This window comes from Triticum urartu, chromosome 3, assembly GCF_003073215.2.
Source record: "Triticum urartu cultivar G1812 chromosome 3, Tu2.1, whole genome shotgun sequence".
Classification (NCBI taxonomy): domain Eukaryota; kingdom Viridiplantae; phylum Streptophyta; class Magnoliopsida; order Poales; family Poaceae; genus Triticum; species Triticum urartu.
Window position 1 is genome coordinate 576,463,081 of NC_053024.1, and position 16,308 is coordinate 576,479,388.

Sequence of the window (16,308 nt, forward strand, 5' to 3'; positions counted from 1 at the left end):
ATTGCAATGAAGTGAGAAAGTTAGAAAAGAGGTTTGAGGGGTTAGAGCTCCATCACATCCCTCGAATGAAAAATCAAGCAGCCGATGATCTGGCAAAGATAGGCTCCAAAAGGGAAGCCATTCCCAACAATGTGTTCCTGGAGCATATTCATACACCTTCAGTTCAAGAAGATCCCTTCACTGAAGAGCCCCCGCAGCCGAAGAGTGCCACCGACCCGACTGAAATCGAGGTTCCAGTCGTAGTAGATTTGATTATGGAGGTTTTGGTCATTACTCCCGATTGGACAGTATCATATATCGCGTACATTCTTAGAAAGGAACTCCCAGAGGATGAAGAAGAGGCTCGAAAGATCGTCCGTCGATCTAAAGCCTTTACTGTGATAAGAGGACAGTTGTTCAGAGAAAGTGTGACTGGAGTTTGCCAGAAATGCATAACACATAAAGAAGGTCGAGTGATCCTCAATGACATCCACTCGGGGACCTATGGTCACCATGCGTCCTCTCGGACCATTGTGGCCAAAGCATATCGAGCGGTATTTTACTGGCCACGGGCGAATGACATGGCAAAATAAATAGTCGACAAATATGAAGGTTGCCAGTTTTACTCCAACATGTCTCATAAGCCTGTGTCGGCCCTTAAGACCATTCCACTCGTTTGGCCCTTTGCTGTTTGGGTATTGGACATGGTTGGACCTCTGAGGACTGGCAGGAGCGGATTCACTCATGTGCTTGTAGTAGTCGACAAGTTCACCAAGTGGATTGAAGCCAAGCCTATCAAGAACCTTGAAGCCAGTACTGATGTCAGCTTCATCAGAGAGTTAACATTCAGATATGGTGTTGCACACAACATCATCACTGACAACGGGTCAAACTTCAATTCTGATGAGTTCAGAACTTTCTGTGCTTCCCAAGGTACTCGAGTCGACTATGCCTCAGTCGCCCACCCCCAGTCGAATGAGCAAGCTGAAAGAGCAAATGGATTGATTCTCAAAGGACTGAAACCCAGACTGATGCATGACCTCAAACACGCAACAGGAGCCCGGGTCGATGAACTTCCATCAGTATTGTGGGGATTGAGGACAACTCCCAATCGGTCGACTGGCAGAGCCCCTTTTCTCTTGGTTTATGGAGCCGAAGTTGTACTTCCGAGTGACTTGCTCCACAATGCGCCCCGAGTCAAGCTTTTCTCAGAAGAAGAAGCAGAACAGGCACGGCAAGATGCAGTCGATCTCCTGGAAGAAGAAAGAGAGATGGCTTGATCTGATCAACCATCTATCAGCAAGACCTGCGTCGATTCCATGCCAGAAACGTGAGGGGTCGAGCATTTCAAGAGGGAGACTTGGTTCTCCGAGTGGATCAGCAGAAACCTCACAATCTTGCTCCTGCCTGGGAAGGCCCCTTCGTTGTCACCAGAGTGTTCCACAATGGAGCGTACCACCTCTACAACGTCGAGCACAAGAAAGACGAGCCGCAAGCTTGGAATGCGGAGCTGCTCCGCCTCTTTTATACTTAAGCACTCAGTCTATTGGGATGTAATAAAAAGCACCTTGGTAGTTTGTTTATCAAAGACAATACTTTTTACAGTCTTCTAAAATGATTGTTGATTGCTTACGTTTGTTTCTGAAATCCCCCAGTGGGTGGCTTAGCTGCGAATCTGTTTCGCCTAAGTTGAAAAAATCCTACCGAGTGATGAGCAAGCCTCTCACTCGGGGGCTTAGCTGTAGTCCAGTACTCGCCTAAGTTGAAAAAATCCTACCGAGTGATGAGCAAGCCTCTCACTCGGGGGCTTAGCTGCAGTCCAGTACTTGCCTAAGTTGAAAAAATCCTACCGAGTGATGAGCAAGCCTCTCACTCGGGGGCTTAGCTGCAGTCCAGTACTCGCCTAAGTTGAAAAAATCCTACTGAGTGATGAGCAAACCTCACACTCGGGGGCTTAGATGCAGTCCAGTACTCGTCTAAGTTTCTAAAAACCTACCGAGTGAGGAGCAAACCTCACACTCGGGGGCTTAGCTGCAGTCCAATACTCATCTAAGTTTCTAAAAACCTACCGAGTGACGAGCAAACCTCACACTCGGGGGCTTAGCTGCAGTCCAGTACTCATCTAAGTTTCTAAAAACCTACCGAGTGACGAGCAAACCTCACACTCGGGGGCTTAGCTGCAGTCCAGTACTCGCCTAAGTTTCTAAAAACCTACCGAGTGATGAGCAAACTTCACACTCGGGGGCTTAGCCGCAGTTCAGTACTCGCCTAAGTTTCAAAAATCCTACCGAGTGATGAACAAACCTCACACTCGGAGGCTTAGATGCAGTCCAGTACTCGCCTAAGTTTCAAAAATCCTACCGAGTGATGAGAAAACCTCACACTCGGGGGCTTAGCTGCAGTCCAGTACTCGCCTAAGTTTCTAAAAACCTATCGAGTGATGAGCAAACCTCACACTCGGGGGCTTAGATGCAGTCCAGTACTCGCCTAAGTTTCTAAAAACCTACCGAGTGATGAGCAAACCTCACACTCGCGGGCTTAGCTGCAGTCTAGTACTCGCCTAAGTTTCAAAAATCCTACCGAGTGATGAGCAAACCTCACACTCGGGGGCTTAGCTGCAGTCCAGTGCTCGCCTAAGTTTCTAAAAACCTACCGAGTGATGAGCAAACCTCACACTCGGGGGCTTAACTGTAGTCTAGTGCTTGCCTAAGTTTCTAAAAACCTACCGAGTGATGAGCAAACCTCAAAATCGGGGGCTTAGCTGCAGTCTAGTACTCGCCTAAGTTGAAAATCCATCCCTATCCACAAGGTCGACGAGGTGCGGGTCGACTGCAATCCTCTCCACGGAGCTGCGCCACAAGTACAATGTGCGCTCCATCCCTATCCGCAAGGATGACGAGGTGCAGGTCGACTATAATCCTCTCCACGGAGCTGCGCCACAAGTACAATGTGCGCTCCATCCCTATCCGCAAGGACGACGAGGTGCAGGTCGACTACAATCCTCTCCACGGAACTGCGCCACAAGTACAATGTGCGCTCCATCCCTATCCGCAAGGACGACGAGGTGCAGGTCGACTACAATCCTCTCCACGAAACTGCACCACAAGTACAATGTATGCTCCATCCCTATCCGCAAGGATGACGAGGCACAGATCGACTGGGATATCTCCCTTAGAGTTGCATCTCAAAGAATATTCTGAGTGAAGAATAAGTTCCGCTCGAAGGCAAACGCAAGCACATCCAGAAGATAAATCAAGATCAGATAAAATCTCAAAAGTTTTAGGACGAAAATAAAAGTACTCGGGCGTCAGGCCCGAAGGAGTTTAATGGTTACAAAAATCACTCGGCATTCCGAGGCAAATTTAAAGCAAGTTTAAGTATCAAGTTTGTTCACTCGGCAGGAGGAGGACTTGCAGGCTCGACTAACTCGTCCAAATCAATACCGTCAGCGATCCGAGTGGCAGCAGCAATGAAAGTCTCCATGAAGGACTGGAAGTCGTGCCTTTTTGTGTTGGCGACCTTGATCGCCGCCAGCTTCTCTTCTCCAGCTTCTTTGCAGTGGACCCTGACCAGTGACAGAGCCACGTCAGCACCGCATCGGGCAGAGGACTTCTTCCATTCCTGCACTCGACTAGGGACCTCATTGAGTCGAGCCATCAGAGACTCGAGATCATTATGAAGCTTTGCCCTTGGCCAGAGCGATGAGTTGATGCGTGAAACTGCCACCTTCAGACGGGCATGATAACTTGTAACACTGGCGACGCGGGATTCCAGTCGAAGCACATTCATGGCAGCCTCGTCGCCGACTGGAGAAAGGATAGGGTCCAAGCCCGTCTCGATCCGTCCAGTCTCCTCTTCAAAATTTTGGCAGAATTCTGCAGAGTCAAGGAGTTAATGAGTCGACTAGCTAGGACTAACTTGCAAACAGTAAAACAGTCGGGTAAAAGGGGATACCTTCGAGCATAAGAAAGAGTTTCTTGGCGAGAGCTTTCAGATAAGCCTCCAAATCGTTCCTCCTACGAGTCATGCTTTCCAGCTGGTCGTTCAGAGCCACTTTATCTTTTTTCAGACGAGTCGCCTCTCGATTGGATTCAGTGAGAGACGACTTCAACTTGTTGATTTCCTCCTCTAGCGCTCCGACCGAAGCCAGTTTCTGGTCAGCAAGGGCAGTCTTCTCCTGAGCCTCCTTCTGTGTAGCTGCAAGGTCCAAGTACTTATTCTCTAGAGCCAGCCTCATTTTCTCTGCAAAATACACATTTAAATCAAACAGAAGAATGAAGAGATAACTTGAAGGATGGTCAAGATAAGCAGTCGACAGGTCGTTACCTTCTGTACCAGCAACTTCATCTTGAGCCTTCTTTAAGTTCTGTTGAGCTAACTCCAGGTCAAGGTTGAGTTGCTCTGCTTTTCTTAAAATTCGGCAAACTTGGAGATAAGCGAACAAGATTTCTACAGTGGGTAAAAGACATATCAATCGACAAGATCAAATATTATTTACTTCCGAGTGAATAAAACTTCAAGACTACTCAGACCCCAACCTACTGCCAGCAGTCGACTGCGGTCTCGGGGACTACACCCAGTGGGTGCACTTAGCGTGTCCCCACTGGTTCGGTTTCCACTCGGCTGGTCTGCCCAGACCAAGTACAAAAAAGAAGGGAGAGAAATAAGTGCTCAGACCCCAACCGACTGCCAGCAGTCGACTGCGGTCTCGGGGACTACACCCAATGGGTGCACTTAGCGTGCCCCCACTGGTTCGGATTCCACTCGGCCGGTCCATCCAGGCCGAGTAAAAAAAAGATGACAAAGCACCCAGTGGGTGTACAATCTCGAAGTACAAGACAATGAAAGATTGCGTGAAGGAAAACATTCGGGTAGCATATCCTAAAAGAGCAAGTTCAGTCGGAAGTTGACTTACCTGGACATTGGCTTGAAGAGCCGCGTTGGTGTCATAAGCAGCCTGACTACTTTCGTGCACCGCCTTCACCCGCTCCATCATTATGCCAGCCTGACGAATGGCCTCCGCAGCGGCCTCCGACTGGCTTTTTGGAACATGATGAGTGGCAAAGAAGGGGACAGACGGTCCAGACGCAACGGCTTGGAGATCCGAGGCATGAAGTTGGATGGTTGAAACAAGCTTTGGTGCAGTCGACGATGCGGCACGCGCACTCGACACTGGGTCAGCAAAGGTTACAGAAACCTTACTCGCATGTGCGAGCTGTTGAAATACCCACTCTGCCGCCGGCTCTGACTGGGATGTCTTGCTAGCTATTGACTTCTTCTTCATGAGCCTCAGTGGCACGTCCTCGTCATCATCTACTCAATGACGTTGGAAGGGGCTACAAAGAAATCAGCCGACTCTAGATGAATCACCAGAATTTAATCGACCATACAATCGAGAACAAGATCATGAGAATTGTACCCGGGTTGGAGGTGACCGCATCTTCCATGTCCTCATCTTCATACTGGCGGGTTGAAGTCCCAGAGGTAGCAGCACTACAAATTTCAGAATTCAGTCGGTCATGTCTAACAAAATGGATCGACTCAAATGCAAATTCATACTAAAACGAGAAATCAAGTCCAACTAATACCCGGAAGCAATGGGGATGACCACTTTGATCTTCGGCAAGGCTTTTGGCGGTTTGGACGGCGTGGCTTTCGGTTGCTTCAACGCCTTTTCAGTCGGTGTTGGAGAAGACGTCCGAGGGCGCTTCGATGACTGCCCAGTTTGCGCGGTGGCTTTGCCGCCGGCGCTTGCTGGATCGTGAGAAAGCTTGGATCGTCTTTCCCTACGAGGAGGAGAGTCGACCTCTTCTTCATCACTCGGTCATCTCTATCCTCGTCCTCTTCACCATCAGAGTGCCACTCGCCGCTTTCGCCACCACTCGCTTCTCCCTCTGGGTCCTGCTCCTGCTCCCTGTTGGGCATCGAGTACATCTCAGTCAGGGCCTGGAAGACAACAACCAAGATAGGAGTCAGTGGGATGACATCAAACAGCTACTTGATAAATCAAGAAGACACTCGACCATTTGGAGTCATACCTTGTCGGTTTCGTACGAGTTGTCGAGTGGGGGAATCCTCCGGGATCCCCTGGGGTTGTCTTTGTTGGTAGTAATACCCTTCAGCCATCCTTCCAACGTAGCTTCGTCGACTTCTTCTAGATGGATCTGAGTGGTATCGTCGGTGCCCGAATACATCCACATCGGATGGTCACGAGCTTGAAGTGGTTGGATGCGTCGCCTGAGGAAGACCTCCAACAGATCCATACCGGTTACACCATCACGGACAAGCTGAACTACTCGCTCAACCAGCACTTTCACTTGCGCCTTCTCCTATGGGGTCACTTTCAAAGCAGAGGGCTTCTCCACTCGGGTCATGGAAAAGAGGGGAAGTCTAGTCGACTGACCCGGAGTCGGCTGGTCCTTGCAGTAGAACCAGGTCGACTGCCACCCTCGGACAGACTCAGGAAGAATCATGGCTAGGAAAGTGCTTTTACCCCTCATCTGAATTCCAAGGCCCCCGCACATCTAGATCACATGCGTCCTCTCGTCACTCGGGTTGGCCTTCTTGACCGACTGAGAACGGCACGTGAATATGTGTTTGAAGAGGCCCCAGTGTGGCCGACAACCTAGGAAGTTCTCACACATGGACACGAAAGCAGCAAGATACACGATGGTGTTTGGGGTGAAGTGGTGGAGTTGCACCCCAAAGAAGTTCAAGAAACCTCGAAAGAAAGGGTGGGGAGGCAAGGAAAACCCGCGGTCAACGTGAGTAGCAAGGAGAACACACTCACCCTCCTGTGGCTGCGGCTCGGTCTCGTTTCCCGGGAGTCACGCCGATTCATGGGGGATCAGTCCCCCCTTGACCAGGTCGTCGATGTTGCTACCTCTTGAGCACTGCGTTGGATTTCCCCAAAGAGGAAGGGATGATGTAGCAAAGTAGCGTAAGTATTTCCCTCAGTTTTTGAGAACCAAGGTATCAATCCAGTAGGAGGCTACGCTCGAGTCCCTCGTACCTACACAAAAACAATAGGTCAACGCAACCAACGCGCTTAGGGGTTTTCAATCCCTTCACGGTCACTTACGAAAGTGAGATCTGATAAAGATGATAAATAATATTTTTGCTATTTTTGGTATAGAGATGCAAAGTAAAAAGTAAAAGCAAAGTAATAATAAAGTGATGGAGATTGATATAATGAGAAAGAGACCCGGGGGCCATAGGTTTCACTAGTGCCTTCTCTCAAGAGCATAAGTATTCTATGGTGGGTGAACGAATTACTGTTGAGCAATTGACAGAATTGAGCATAGTTATGAGAATATCTAGGTATGATCATGTATATAGGCATCACGTCCGAGACAAGTAGACCGAAACGATTCTGCATCTACTACTATTACTCCACTCATCGACCGCTATCCAGCATGCATCTAGAGTATTAAGTTAAAAACAGAGTAACACCTTAAGCAAGATGACATGATGTAGAGGGATAGTTTCATGCAATATGATAAAAAACCCATCTTGTTATCCTCGATGGCAACAATACAATACGTGCCTTGCTGCCCCTTCTGTCATTAGGAAAGGACGCCGCAAGATTGAACCCAAAGCTAAGCACTTCTCCCATGGCAAGAAAAACCAATCTAGTAGGCCAAACCAAACTGATAATTCAAAGAGACTTGCAAAGATAACTAATCATACATAAAAGAATTCAGAGAAGATTCAAATATTATTCATAGATAGACTTGATCATAAACCCACAATTCATCGGTCTCAACAAACACACCGCAAAAAGAAGATTACATCGAATATATCTCCATGAGAGAGGGGGAGAACATTGTATTGAGATCCAAAAAGAGAGAAGAAGACATCTAGCTACTAGCTATGGACCCGTAGGTGTGAAGTAAACTACTCACACTTCATCGGAGGGGCTTGGATGATGATGTAGAAGCCCTCCGCGATCGATGCCCAAAAATAATATAAAAGTGGATAATAAAGCCCAATAATGTCTAAAACAGTAGATAATATAGCATGGAGCAATCAAAAATTATAGATACGTTGGAGACGTATCAGATGTCGTCCTGACGGATCGTCGAGCGAATCCAGTCGCCCCGAATCCAGCCCGGCGGCAGGCCGGACCTCGAGGAAGATCCGCCCCAGCCGGACTTCTTCCCCTTCGCCTTCGCCGTCGCCTTCTTCACGCGCTCCAATGCCACCGTCTTCTCCTTCCTCATCGCGGCGAGCAGAGCTCGAACGGGGCGACAGCACTGGGGCAGGAGCAGATGCAGCGGCGAAAACTGAGAGGAAAAGAGAAGAACGAAGACACACTGTTCAAAGAAAATCCCGGCCCGACGCCTTATATGGGGCCGCTTCCGAGTGGCTGACATGTGGGTCCGGAGAACCCAATCAAATCCCGCAACAGTCGCGCGCGAGGTACGTGGCGAAAAAGGTGGCGCGATGATTGAGGCGGCCTCACCTAATCCCTTCCGATTACTGCGGCCTCCCCCGTCCCGCGCGCTTCCCCAAATAGGAATCCCATGATATCCGCGCGCAGCAAGGCAATCTGTCAGACGGAATATCTTCTCCATATCAGTACTCAAGACATCACGGTAAAGTTCACTCGGCAGATTCAAGAATGGATCAAGGTGACTGAAAAGGAGTTGAGATCATCATGGTTGTTCGCTTGGTCGCAATAAGTCACTCCCGGAGCACAAAAAATGAATCGGAGGAATTCTCAACTCCTTCTCCACTCAAGCCCCGAACCATTCGGGGGCTAATGATGAAGCTATGTACCTAGGGTAGGGTCATAGGCCTGACCTAGACGCCCTCCCCAAGGACATCACCCTAAAGCCAGAAGCATTCAAAGGGTTCCATCATCCACTCGACCAGAGACATTCCACTCGGAAGAATCAATGTCACTCGACCGTCAAAGAAATCACTCGACAAAAAAAAGATCTAAAGTCACTCTACACAACAATGGTCGGGCGTTTACTCATAGATTTAACTATCATTTATAGCACATTAATAAATACGTTACCTGTAATGCTCCTTCTTTATGTACATTGAACCCCGCGTAATGGAGAGGAGCTGGGGTCCTGACGCACTCTATATAAGCCACCCCCCTCCTCCGGGGCAGGGGTTCACATCTTTTGTAAACACAGACACACATACAATCCAGTCGACCGCCTCCGTGCATCGAGATGTAAGGCTGTTACTTCCTTCGCGAAGGGCCTGAACTCGTAAACACGTGTGTACAACTACTCCATAGCTAGGATCTTGCCTCCTCATACCTACCTCCCATTCTACTATCAGTCTTAGATCCACGACAGAAGCCCATCATTGGAATATACAAGCCAAGTTCTATAATGAAAAATTCCCACTAGTATATGAAAGTGACAACATAGGTGACTCTCTATCATGAAGATCACGGTGCTACTTTGAAGCACAAGTGTGGAAAAAGGATAGTAACATTGTCGCTTCTCTCTTTTTCTCTCGTTTTTTTTATTTTCTTGGGCCTTCTCTTTTTTTGGCCTATTTTTTAGTCCGGAATCTCATCCCGACTTGTGGGGGAATTATAGTCTCCATCATCCTTTCCTCACATGGGACAATGCTCTAATAATGATGATCATCACACTTTTATTACTTACAACTCAAGAATTACAACTCAATACTTAGAACAAAAAATGACTCTATGTGAATGCCTCCGGCGGTGTACCGGGATATGCAATGTATCAAGAGTGACATGTATGAAAAATTATGAATGGTGAATTTGCCACAAATACGATGTCAACTACATGATTATGCAAAGCAATATGACAATGATGGAGCGTGTCATAATAAATAGAACTGTGGAAAGTTGCATGGCAATATATCTCAGAATGGCTATGGAAATGCCATGATAGGTAGGTATGGTGGCTATTTTGAGGAAGATATAAGGAGGTTTATGTGTGATAGAGCGTATCATATTGTGATGGCCTGGCTTATTAGGGATGATAGAGTACTCATATCATTAAGGAATTCCTTCTTTTCCGGAAGCCCATTCGGACAGAACTCCAAAGTTAAGCGTGCTCAGCTTGGAGTAATTTCAGGATGGGTGACCGACCGGGAAGTTGCTCCCGGGTGCGCACGAGTGAGGACAAAGTGCATAGAAAAGACTAGTATTGATCTGTGGGGCCAGTCTAGATCCCGCCAGGAGTAATGACCACCGGCGGGTGTGTCCGGGGCGCTACACATATCACGGGGTTTGGATGCACCAGCGAAGTTTGCACCAACTCTCAAGGCGAGAAAGGGCAATGCACGGCACCGTAGAGGCTAGAAAATTGTGGAAGGTTGAGAGTGCGTATAAGCCATGGACTCACATTAGTCATAAAGAACTCATATACTTATTGCAAAAGTTTATTAGCCCTCGAAGCAAAGTACTACTACGCATGCCCCTAGACGGATAGATTGGTAGGAAAAGACCATTGCTCGTCCCCGACCATCACTCATAAGGAAAGCAATAAAAGAACACCTTATGTGTCAAAATTGTCACACAACTTTTACCATACGTGCATGCTACGGGACTTGACAACCTTAACACAAGTATTTCTCAATTTCACAATTACTCAACTAGAACACTCTAATATTGCCACCTTTATATCTCAAAACACTTATCAAGTATCAAACTTCTCATGATATTCAATGAACTCAATGTGGAAGTTTTTATTATGCTCATCTTAGATGCCTATCACCTTCGGATTAATTTTAGAATTAAAGCAAATTACCATGATGTTTAAGACTCTCAAAATAATATAAGTGAAACATGAGAGATCAATAATTTCTATGAAATAAAACCACCACCGTGCTCTAAAAGATATAAGTGAAGCACTAGAGAAAAAACTATATAGCTCAAAAGATATAAGTGAAGCACATAGAGTATTCTAACAAATTCTGAATCATGTGTCTCTCTCTCAAAAGGTGTGTACAGCGAGGATGATTGTGATAAACTAAAAAGTAAAGACTCAAATCATACAAGACGCTCCAAGCAAAACACATATCATGTGGTGAATAAAAATATAGCCCCAAGTAAAGTTACCGATAGACGAAAATGAAAGAGGGGATGCCTTTCGGGGCATCCCCAAGCTTAAGCTTTTGGTTGTCCTTGGATTTTACCTTGGGATGCCTTGGTGTGACGCCCCAAGATCGGAGCTTCAGGTGTCTTCCATGTTTTCCGGGTTTCGTCGCGTGATTTGTTTGGTTCGTTGCATTCATCTTTGCATCATGTGCATTGCATCATGTCATCATGCAACCCGTTTTAAAAAAACTCAATCAAATAAACCGTATGGATCTTTGATCCATTTAAATCGAGGGAATTCGCATGGTGAGTTCTCTTTATAACATACCCTTCCGATATTTAGGGAGCTATATTAAACCATTCCATTGGCTTGGAATCACCCACAAACACATATGCACCGTTCTTCAAATTTCCTTTTATCCTTCTCAACTTCCCCTTCTTCCTTTGGGGCCTTTTAGTAAAATTGAGTGGCAATTTTACTTTACCCATAAATGTTCCAAATCTGCCCATAAATCACATATATTGTGTAGGGTCACCTCCTATAATTTCAACCCATTTGGAGTTCATTTGAATGGGTTTCGAAATTCGAACTTACCGAGTTAAATCCAACGCGTGTTGATTTTACTTCCTCGAAAAATCGTCAGGCCATTTTTTTCAAATTCCTCATATTTTTATGACTCCGGAAAAATTGTCCTCCTGCCCAAATTCCTTCCCTAACACCTCTCTTTCTTTTATTTCTCTCTAATTTTTTTTTGCTAAAAAAACTCAGTGGGAGAAGAGGAAGCCCAACGAGGCCAGCCCATTCATTTCCTCTTAGCCCACCAGGCCGGGCCTCCTTCTCCTGTAACCTAGCGCCAGGAGACCCCCATCCCCTCGTTCTCTCCCTCATCCTCTCCCCTCGTGCCGCCAAAGGCCAGACCCAACGCCCCATCTCCCTCGCAGCCCCGCTCGATCCCCTCCTGCTTCGCTCGCTCGACCCCAACCCCAGCGCCGCCACCCCTCGTCCTTCCCGATCCACACGCCCGACACCGAACGCCTCCTCCTTGCTGCCTCGCATGTCCCATGCAGGAACTCCGCCGGCCGCTCCTTCCCGGCCTCGGCCTCATCCCCGACTGCCCAGGCCGGAGTTTCCACCCCTGCACCTTGGACAGGAGGTCCCCCACGGCCGCCCGCCGCCTTCCTTGTCCGCGCCCAGAGGAGCGTGCCCGCCGAGCTCCGTCACGCCCCTCGTCGGCCCTCCTCCGCGCCGTCGCCTCGCAAGGACGCTGCGCCTGCATCTCCCGCGATGCCACCAGAGAGCAACTCCGGCGACCCCGCACCTGCATCTTCGCCGACGCCGTCCATCTCCGTCGCGCCCTTCTTCCTCTACCTCGACCATAATGCCCGGAGGCCGCCCCTCGCTGCGGCTGCACCCTGCAGGAGCTCCCGCTGGACCCTGCAAGTTTCTACCGCATGTTTGCCGGAGCTCCTCTGCTCCGTCCGCCCTCTGCCAACAACCAGCAGCTATCGCTGCTTCCCTGCTTGCCCTGTCCGCCGTAGTGGACGACCGCGACGCCCCACTGTCATCTTGCACATCCACTTGTTGTTGCGGTCGACGACAAGTTCGACCACCGAACATGGATTAGCGCCAAGTACTGCGACAGCCCTCCAAGATTTTGGATCCATCAAGTTCGACTACCTTCGTGTGTACAACTACCGTCGCCTTGAAAGACGTTGGAGTCATCAAGTACCTCTTCGAAACAAACGTGAATGATTACCGTCGCAAGAACGGGATCGGAAAGTCCGAAGACCACAAGTACCACGACACCGAGGACATGAACGTCTACGGAAACTCGTGCAACGATAAACATGTACCACTATCACCGCCAAGATCGCGAGAACCTCTACCGTCGACCCTAGAGCGTGCGAGAACGTCTACTTTCTCTACTTTGCACCGAACGAGAACTGTCCCGCTTGCATGCTTCGAAGGTATAACTCCGAGACGACGTCCTTGAACGAATGCTTGCGATGTATGAGATGCTCGTGTTTGCACCGTGCTCGATTTGTCGGTGCATGTTGCCCTATTTTACCTTGTCACCGTCATGTGGGAACCCGGTAACCGGGAGCACCCCACCTTCCATCTTTTGCATGCTCCCGCCAAACTTTCTTTTGCACCGACGTCTCAATGAGTTGTCAGAACCGGAACGTTGCGTGGCACCGTTTCGTTATCGTTGCCGCGGCACCCCTTTTCCTTTCCACCACGGTGTCAAATGCTTCATATTGCTCTTGTCAACTTTAATAAAAATTGCATAAACTTGTCCATGTCATCCGCATCATGATAACAACAATTAAAATGTTTAAATTGTTGTTGCAATAAGTTAATAAGGCATATGGGGATTTACCGGATTTGTTGTTTGTTATATCTGGACCCATTTAAAATTGTTTAGATAGGTAATTCCTTTATGCTTCACCTCTTGCCATGCTAACAACATTTAATCTTGTTGGGTACATAAACGAGAGAGAACTAAATAAGTCATGTGGTGTTTTCTTCAATATGCAACTCCGTTGCATAATGAGCTCCACTTAATTTGTAGGATTGTTTGTGCACTTTGCCATGCCATGCCTCATTAAACTGGACATGCATCATACTTGTTTGGCCATCGTGCCATGCTTATGTAGTGGTTGTTTACTATGTTGTGTGCTTCTTTCCGGTGTTTGCTTCTCCGGGTTGGTTCCGATAACGTCGCGTTGTGAGGACCCGTTCGACTACGTCCGTTTGTCTTCCTCATGGACTCGTTCTTCTTCCTTGCAGGATTTCAGGCAAGATGACCATATCCTCGAAATCACTTCTATCTTTGCTTGCTAGTTGCTCGCTCTTTTGCTATGCCTATGCTGCGATACCTACCACTTGCTTATCATGCCTCCTATATTGTTGAACCAAGCCTCTAACCTACCTTGTCCTAGCAAACCGTTATTTGGCTATGTTACCGCTTTGCTCAGCCCCTCTTATAGCGTTGTTAGTTGCAGGTGAAGATTGAAGTTTGTTCCTTGTTGGAACATGGAGATGTTGTTCCTTGTTGGAACATGTTTACTTGTTGGGATATCATGATATATCTTATTTAATTAATGCATCTATATACTTGGTAAAGGGTGGAAGGCTCGGCCTTATGCCTGGTGTTTTGTTCCACTCTTGCCGCCCTAGTTTCCGTCATATCGGTGTTATGTTCCCGGATTTTGCGTTCCTTACACGGTTGGGTAATAATGGGAACCCCTTGACAGTTCGCCTTGAATAAAACTCCTCCAGCAATGCCCAACATTGGTTTTACCATTCGCCACCTAGCCTTTTCTTTTCCCTTGGTAGTCGCGCTCCTGAGGGTCATCATTATTTTAACCCCCCCCGGGCCAGTGCTCCTCTGCGTGTTGGTCCACCTCGTCAGCCGCCGGTGACCACCAGGGGCAACTCTGGGCTGGCCTACCGGAAGTTTAGACAATCTTAGTGTGCCCTGAGAACGAGATATGTGCAGCTCCTATCGGGATTTGTCGGCACATTCGGGCGGTGTTGCTGCATTTGTTTTATCATTGTCGAAATGTCTTGTAACCGGGATTCCGAGTCTGACCGGGTCTTCCCGCTAGAAGGAATATCCTTTGTTGACCGTGAGAGCTTGTGATGGGCTAAGTTGGGACACCCCTGCAGGGATTGAACTTTCGAAAGCCGTGCCCGCGGTTATGGGCAGATGGGAATTTGTTAACGTTCGGTTGTAGAAAACCCGAAGTTGACCTTAATTAAAATGCATCAACCGCGTGTGTAACCGTGATGGTCTCTTTCCGGCGGAGTCCGGGAAGTGAACACGGTGTTGGAGTTATGTTTGACGTAGGTTGCTCTAGGATCACTTCTTGATCATAGTTTCTTGATCGTGCTTTGCCTTCTCTTCTCGCTCTCATTTGCGTATGTTAGCCACCATATATGCTAGTCGCTTGCTGCAGCTCCACCTCATACCTTTACCTTACCCATAAGCTTAAATAGTCTTGATCGCGAGGGTGCGAGATTGCTGAGTCCCCGTGACTCACAGATACTTCCAAAACCAGTTTGCAGGTGCCTTTGAACCGTGCAAGTGATGCAACCAAGCTCAAGGAGGAGCTCGATGAAGATATTGTCCTTTGTGTTGTTTTGTTCTAGTTGGTCAGTAGTGGAGCCCAGTTGGGGTCGATCGGGAACATTGTCGCATTTGGGGTTCTTCTTTTATTTTGGTTCCGTAGTCGGACCCTGATTGTATTTGGATGATGTAATGCTTTATTCACGTATTTGTGTGAAGTGGCGATTGTAAGCCAACTATGTATCTCTTTCCCTTATGTATTACATGGGTTGTGTGAAGATTACCTCACTTGCGACATTGCTTTCAATGCGGTTATGCCTCTAAGACGTGCTTCAACACGTGGGAGATATAGCCGCATCGAGGGCGTTACACTTGGGCATCTCCAAGCTTAGGTTGTTGCCAATCCTTGTTCCATAATCCATCAAATCTTTACCCAAAACTTGAAAACTTCACAACACAAAAGTTAAAAGAAAATCTCGTGAGCTCCGTTAGTAAAAGAAAACAAACCACCACTTCAAGGTACTGTAATGAACCCATTATTTATTTATATGGGTGTTAAACCTACTGTATTCCAACTTTTATATGGTTCATAAACTCTATTACTAGCCATAGATTCATCAAAATAAGCAAAGAACACACGAAAAATAGAATCTGTCAAAAACAGAACAATCTGTAGTAATCTATAGGTTTCGAATACTTCTGGAACCCCAAAAATTCTAAAATAAATTTCTAGACGTGAGGACTTTATCTATTAATCATCTGAAAAAATAATTAACTAAATATCACTCTCCAATAAAAAATGGCAGCAATTCTCGTGAGCGCTAAAGTTTCTGTTTTTTACAGCAAGATCGCAAAGACTTTCCCCAAGTCTTCCCAAAGGTTGTACTTGGCACAAACACTAATTAAAAGCATAAAACCACATCTAAACAGAGGCTAGATGAATTATTTATTACTAAACAGAATCAAAAAGCAAGAAACAAAAATAAAATTGGGTTGCCTCCCAACAAGCGCTATCGTTTAACGCCTTATAGCTAGGCATAAGATTTCAACGATGCTCACATGAAAGACAAGAATTAAAGCACAAAGAGAGCATCATAAAACACGTGACAAACACATCTACGTCTAACATACTTCCTATGCATAGGCATCTTATACGCAAACAAATTATCAAGCAAAAACTAGCATATGCAAGGAAGCGTAAAGAAATAATAGCAA